This window comes from Phaethon aethereus, assembly GCF_964289735.1.
Source record: "Phaethon aethereus genome assembly, chromosome: Z".
In the NCBI taxonomy this organism is placed as follows: domain Eukaryota; kingdom Metazoa; phylum Chordata; class Aves; order Phaethontiformes; family Phaethontidae; genus Phaethon; species Phaethon aethereus.
In genome coordinates, this window is record NC_138577.1 from 55084608 (window position 1) to 55091926 (window position 7319).

Consider the following 7319-nt stretch of genomic DNA (forward strand, 5'->3'; position numbering starts at 1 on the left):
TTCTTTCTCTGCCTGTTATTACAGCTTGTTCTTCTCCAGCCCTTTTGAAAAATAAAGCTGGCTAAAAATACTGATAACAGCTGGGGGAAAAAAATCTCTATAGCACCTGCTGCAACATAAAATTGTCAACTAAGTAGGATTATACCCAAGGTAGTTTTACACTGCAGCTGGCACTCGAGTGAAAGGATCCGTATTCACAGGCAGTACAAGAAACAAATAAAGTTTGGGACATTTTAATGTGGTACAAACTGAGCCATCTGCAGGTGTTTACTGCTGACCTTGATTCTGTCTATTTCCAGGATTTAATTTAGTGCTAGGTTTTAAATAATGAGTTTTTATTTCATTATAAAAATATATGTAATTACCCCCTCCCCATGTTCCAGTATTTGTTTTCCAGTTTGCCATCTAGAGGGACCTGGACAAGCTCGAGGAGTGCACCAACAAGGCCAAGTGCACCTGCGTCAGGGCAGCCCCCAGTATCAGGACAGGCTGGGGGATGAAGGGATCGAGAGCAGCCCCGCTGAGAAGGACTTGGGGGGTACAGGTGGGTGAAAAGCTGGACATGAGCCGGCAATGTGCACTCACAGCCCAGCAGGCCAACCGTATCAGCCCAGCAGGCCAACCGTATCCTGGGCTGCATCCAAAGCAGCGTGGCCAGCAGGTCAAGGGAGGAGATTCTGCCCCTCTGTTCCGCTCTGGTGAGACCCCACCTGGAGTCCTGCATCCAGCTCTGGAGTCCTCAGTACAGGAAAGACATGGACCTGTTGGAGCTGGTCCAGAGGAGGGCCACAAAAATGATCAGAGGGATGGAACAGCTCTCTTATGAAGGCAGGCTGAGAGAGCTGGGGTTGTTCAGCCTGGAGAAGAGAAGGCTCCAGGGAGACCTTCTTGCAGCCTTCCAGTACTTAAAGGGGGCCTATAGGAAAGATAGAGACAGAGTTTTTAGCAGGGCCTGTTGCAACAGGGCAAGGGATAATGGTTTTAAACTAAAAGAGGGTAGATTTTGACTGGATACACAGAAGAAATTTTGCAAAATGAAGACGGTGAAACATTGGCACAGGTTGCCCAGAGAGGTTGTAGATGCCCCATCCCTGGAAACATTACAGGTCAAGTTGAACAGGACTCTGAGCAACCTGATCTAGTTGAAGCTATCCCTGCTTATTGCAGGGAGGTTGGACTAGATGACCTTTAACAGTTCCTACCAACCCAAACTATTCTATGATGCTATGATTTATTTTATACCTTCATTTACTTCACCTTATTCCTCACTTAGATCTTCAGCATATTTTCCCCGATGGCCTGTGAGAAACTTGGTGCATTTGTCTCCTTTTCTTTTAAAAGGTGTCAGGAACTGTAGATCAGAAATTCAGAAAATCTTAGTTCACTGTAGTAGACTTGGGAATAATTTCTCCCTGCTCGGGAAGAGTTAAGAGTGTTTTATTTATGTTTCAGTTAGGCAGAGAAATAGGAATACTGCTACAAGTTTATAAAAAAAAAGGTAAGGTGGGTCACAATAATGTCTCGAGAAGGATGAGAAAAAATGAATAGGGTAATTTCCAGCAAATGCAGGAGGAATAGTAGAAAGCCATCAGGACTTTACAAGAAGGAGACAACATAGGATTGAGCTGCTACCTATCTCCTGTAACTACATCTACACGGACATTCTGTTTTTCCCCCAAAACCTTGAGTCCAAAATATTTTGTGTTCTCATTATCTTTATCAAGGTCGGCAACCTTGAGTGCAAAATTATTTGGATTCTCATATTCTTTATCAAGGACAACAACCTTGAGTCCAAAATTACTTGTTTTCTCATACTCTTTATCAAGGACAGCAACTCTGAATCCAAAGTATGTTGGGTTCTCATATCCTGTATGAAGGACAGCAAGTCAATGTTAAGACATTAATGATACAAAAAAGCTGTTTTACTTTCTTTTTTTTAAAATAACTGAAAAATTAAACTTTCTTGTCAAAAAAACCCCAAAATCCCTAAAAGGTAGTATCTGTAATACCTAACTTATGTATCGAGTCTCCTGTTAGAACTTCAGATGTGTATTTCTGGTTTCCATGAGTACGTAGGTCTAGATGTTTGCAATTCTAGAAATGTGTTTGGCTGAGCTATATTAATTCTACCACAGTTGAGTGTTCCTTCTTAAATTGTGGAGCCTGGAACTGCACACAGTATTCAAGGTGAGACAGGCTTTGCGGATATTTGTTCACTGTCTTGCCTTATAGACGGAGCATGGGGCTAGTGTGTGGCAGGTTCAAAACAGAAAAAGTGGTGATGGAAGTGGTGATGATAAAGCTGTGTAACCCACAGCTACACTGCTGTTCTTTGTCACAGAGTGCTGTGAATGTCTGAGGATTTATTTACATCAGTTCCAAAGGGATTCAAAACATCATGAAAAAACAAAAACCTAACTAAAAATCTATTATTAGTTCAAAGATACCTTTGGCTGGCCGAGGATCTGAGCACAGAATCCGAGCATAGATCACATGCTATGATAAGGACTAGGAAAGCTTTCTTTATCCATCCGGTGCTTAAATGCTTTCATAGACAGCTACTCTTCACTATTTTGGCTAGAATTCAGCCTGCTCTAGTATGGTCTTTTGTTCTCCTGTGTGTGAGAACATATGTATGGGTGTCCTCATATGTAAGAGTGGGAGAAAGAAGGACTTCTGCCTTTGAAATAGCTGTTTCAACTCTTTTTGGAAGACTTTTGAAGTATCAGTGTTCATTACATTGTGAAAAGGTTGGGAGGGATAGACAGTTGTTTAATTTAGGTAATGAAAATGTAAAAATTGTCAGTGAAAATACAGTTCTGGTCACATTTCATTTTCCTCCAGAGCTCTTTTCATTTTTCAGGAGGCATTAACACCTACATTCCATATTCCTTGTCTTTCCCTTGAAAGAAGTGGGTTTATTTTTTTCCTGTTGGTTTCAGTAGGGCTAGATTTCCATTTTCAGAAACATGTTGTCTCTTGTAAGGTTATATTTCCATTGTTCAGAAGCACATGTAGAATCTTCAGAAAAAGCACAGTGCCATACCAACTGTTTTTTTTTGAAGAGACACATGCTTGTCTCCTCTTGATGTTAAATAGATATCTTGCTATGTATGTTTAAGCATGTCACCTTTAAAGAATCACTTTAGTTTTGCCTGTGTCTCTGTGGCCTGGCTCTTTCACTAAAAACCAAAGAGGATTTTTTTTTTTTATAGGTGCTAAGCATACCAAAGAGAAGTTGCATTTACCAAGAGTGTGTGTGATTGACTGGATCACTAATGAAAGCAAGAATATTACCTGAGCGAACTCTGAGGTGGAACTTTGAGGGCTGCTTTCCTTAGCACACCCAACACATCCTCTTTTTCTGTGCTGACTCAGAAAATTGACCTCCAGGTTCCAGTGTTGTGATTTATTCCCAGGGTGCTCAATAACCTGCCACCAAAATGTCACCAAAGGCTCTCATAATGCAGGCTCCAGTTTAACAAATACCTGCCTCACAAAGAGCTGTACTGGGAAAAAAGGGGCCAAAACAGGTCGAAGAAGGGTAACAAGAGGTAACACAGCTGTCTAGGAGGTAGGTTATGCGAATGTGACAGGACACCAAGGACCCTGTCAGGGAAGACTTTGTGCAGCCTCTCTCCTGAAGCATCTCCCGGGCCACATAGGGCTCCAGCAGGCTGGGCTCACAGCCTGGGAGGAGGGTACATCCTCCTTCACTCAGTAATTCCCCTCACACCGGCTCCAGTGTTGCAGGAACATGTTGAGTATCTCCCAGAGCAGACGTGGCTCACGTGGTGAGCTCAGCCTGCACAGTTGCAAACATCTGTCTGGGCAGGCAGTCTCCAGGAGGGTTACGGTGCTGCCCGAGCGGCAGAATGTGGTAAGTCCGCCGACCCCACCGCTGGTCTGTCAACAGAGAGAGCGCATACTGCACCCTCGCTAGGGTCAGCCGTCTGCTCCAGGACACGGGAAGACAGGAGCGGCTCAGGAAGTTGGTCAAACCTTTTGGCGGCAGCCCCCGAAAGGAAGGATTCCTCATGGTTTTCAGCATGTTGTGGAGCTTTGACCGTTCAGGGGATGTCAGTGTGTGTAAGAAAAGATGGTGGTTGTCATGCATTCAGTTGTCGTGGGGCCTGAGAAAGGGGAGTATGAAAGATCAGCTTCTGGCTACAAGCTCAGCACCCATCCTCAAGTCCCTTACATTTCCCAATTTCCTAAATTTCTTAAAAGCACACCTGCTTTTAAGCAGAGCATCTATGAGCTAAATAAGTGGAAGAGCTCTTCTGCTTGCTTTCAGTGAGATGGTCTGTGGTGACAAACTTGTCCTTTGGACAGTTAAGACAGCTGCGTGCCACGAGTGTCTCAAGGAAAAGAGGTAGTAAGAGAGGCAGTAAATTGTGGCCATGTGTTAGAGGCAAAGTCACATAAGTTCTCCAGGAAGGGGAACGTCCTCCCGCATTCATAGTTCACATTAATAAGCATGTGTCCACTCTCCCTTCCCCTCCCTAACTGAACTCAGGTGCCTTGGAGTCTGACTTTGTCTCATTTGTCACAGGTAATGAAAACTCATAAACTTTGGCTTTAAATACTGACCCTATCACAGATTTTTTTTCTGTTATGACCTTGGACATGTCCTACATCTTCTCTTTTTCTATCATGATCACAGGTTTTCAGGACACATTTGTACGAGGGTATCGCATAGCTTCTTCATAAGTTGGCCCTGATTTTAGTGTGGGAATTAAGCTACGCTGTCACAGAAATAGTAACCATTTCCTACCAAAGAATAATCTGCTTTCTTCCCTGACATAGTATTTGCCTTTCTTTCCTGAAAGACACATAGTATGAAGAACATTATGAAAAAAAAAAAAACACCTCTGTTGAATGATAGGAGTAGTTTAAGCCACTCACAATAATTTGAACTGCTTTGCAAGACAGGAACGGAAAAAGGAAAACAAACGAACAAACAAAAATCCCAAAAAAGATTGCAGATAAACATGAGTTTTACTTAGGACAAACTCCCTGGAATGCTGAACGCCTTACTTTTAGCACTAAGAAATTCAGTTCATGGCCAGTAGAGGGCATTTGACTTCAAGACTTGGGCTCATGGCTGTGGTCTCGTCATCTTGAATTAAAAAAAAAAAAAAAGAGACTGTCCTATATTACTAAAAATTCAGTGAGCATGATGGTGTCGGGTTGACAGTTGGACCTGATGATCTTATAGGTCTTTTCCAACCTTAATGATTCTATGATTCTATTTTCAGCCAAAGTTCCCCCTGAAGTCAGTAGAGGCTGAGAACATGACAATGAAACCAAAAGTTACTGGTTCATCCTTTCCTGAATTATTCACTTCCCGCTTTCTAACATCAAGGTAAGTGGGGGCTTATCAACTCTCAAGTAAAAGGAGCACCTAATAAGGGTCTGTCCCAAGTTACAGGGAGTTACATGCTTGTCTGAGTAGGTGCAATTATTCCTTTTTATTTTCATTGTTGTTTGTTAAAACCTTTAAATAAAACCGAACCGAACCGAACCGAACCGAACCGAACCGAACCGAACCGAACCGAACCGAACCGAACCGAACCGAATAGAATAGAATAGAATAGAATAGAATAGAATAGAATAGAATAGAATAGAATAGAATAGAATAGAATAGAATAGAATAGAATAATTCAGTGGAAGGGACCTACACTGATCATCTAGTCCAACTGCCTGACCAATTCCTGGCTCGCCAAACTTAGAGCACATTATTAAGGGCATTGTCCAACTGTCTCTTCTGAAGGCCCTGCAGTCTTGGAGCATTGACCACCTCTCTGGGAAGCCTGTTGCAGTGTTTGACCACCCTCTCGGTAAAGAAATACTTCCCAGTGTCCAGCCTAAACCTCCCCTGATGCAGCTTTGAGCCATTCCCACACGTCCTGTCGCTGGATCCCAGGGAGAAGAGATCAGCACCTCCCTCTCCACTTGCCCTCCTCAGGAAGCTGTAGAGAGCAATGAGGTCACCCCTCAGGCTCCTTTTCTCCAAACTAGACAAACGCAAAGTCCTTAGAGGCTCCTCACGGGACATTGTTTCCAGCCCTTTCATGGGCTCTACTGGCCTCCTCTGGATGCATTCAGGGACCTTCATAACCTTCTTAAACTGTGGGGCCCAGAACTGCACACAGTATCCAAGGAGAGACTGCACCAATGCTGAATACAGCGGGATAATCACCTCTTTTGAACGGCTGGTTTCGCTGTGTTTGATGCAGCCCAGCATGCAGTTTGCCCACTTGGCTGGCAGGGCACACTGTTGGCTCATGTTGAGCCTGCTGCCGAGCAGAACCCCAGATCCCTCTTCTGCAGGGCTGCTCTCCAGCCTCTCCTCTCCAGATTGATACTCGTGCCCAGCATTACTCCGTCCCAGGTGCAGAATACGGCATTTTGACTTGTGAAATTTCACAGAATCACAGAATCGTCCCATTAATCATTGCCCAATGATTAGTGAGCATAAAAAGTGGTGAGCGTAGAGGGGGTTCCCCACTGAGTGAACTCCACTCTTTCCTGAGGAGTTTCCCTCACAAATTGAAAACCTTAATCTTTATGGGGTCTTGGGATACAGGCTGTAAATTTCTATGGAGATCACCTTGTTTGCCTGTTGATGGCACTTCCGGCCACGCTAAATGTAGTACTTGCCTATTTATAGCACAGGCACACACAAAAAGCAATTCTACCATTCTGTACAGCACAACTTTTGTCAGTCATCCTGAATGTTTCTGTTTACAAAGAACAGAAACAGTTTGCAAACTAATTCACTCACTGTCTTGTTTCTCCCATTCAAAATGTTGCAATCTTTTGCAAATCGAAGAGCACGTAAAGCCTCAGCCCTTATTTCAGAACTCAGTGCACTGCATATATTCTGGGCTGTACTTTGATTGTGTTGGGTGTCTTTTTCTTAATTTTTTAAAAAATTGCAGTCCCAGAAAACGTATGCTCATTTAATGCAATATCTAATCCTCTATTGAATAAAACAAGAGCTGATACTGTACTGATTGCTGTAAGCACTCCATTAAACACACTCTTGGTTGTATTTAATATAGTAGAAATTGTTTGTTAAGGGACCAGATCAGTCAGCATCTATTTGCTCAAATTTTGCAGTCCCCACAAGTCGAGCTGTGCAAACAATTTTTAGTTCACTGGTCAGACAAAAAACTGAAGGACAAAATTTTGAGGTCTATAACAAAGTTCTTATGAACAAAATCTGGAAAAGTTTTAATTGAAGGAAGGAAAAATCAATTTCAAAATGCAAAGCCGAAATGACAATTAAAAACATATTTGTGAATTCACTA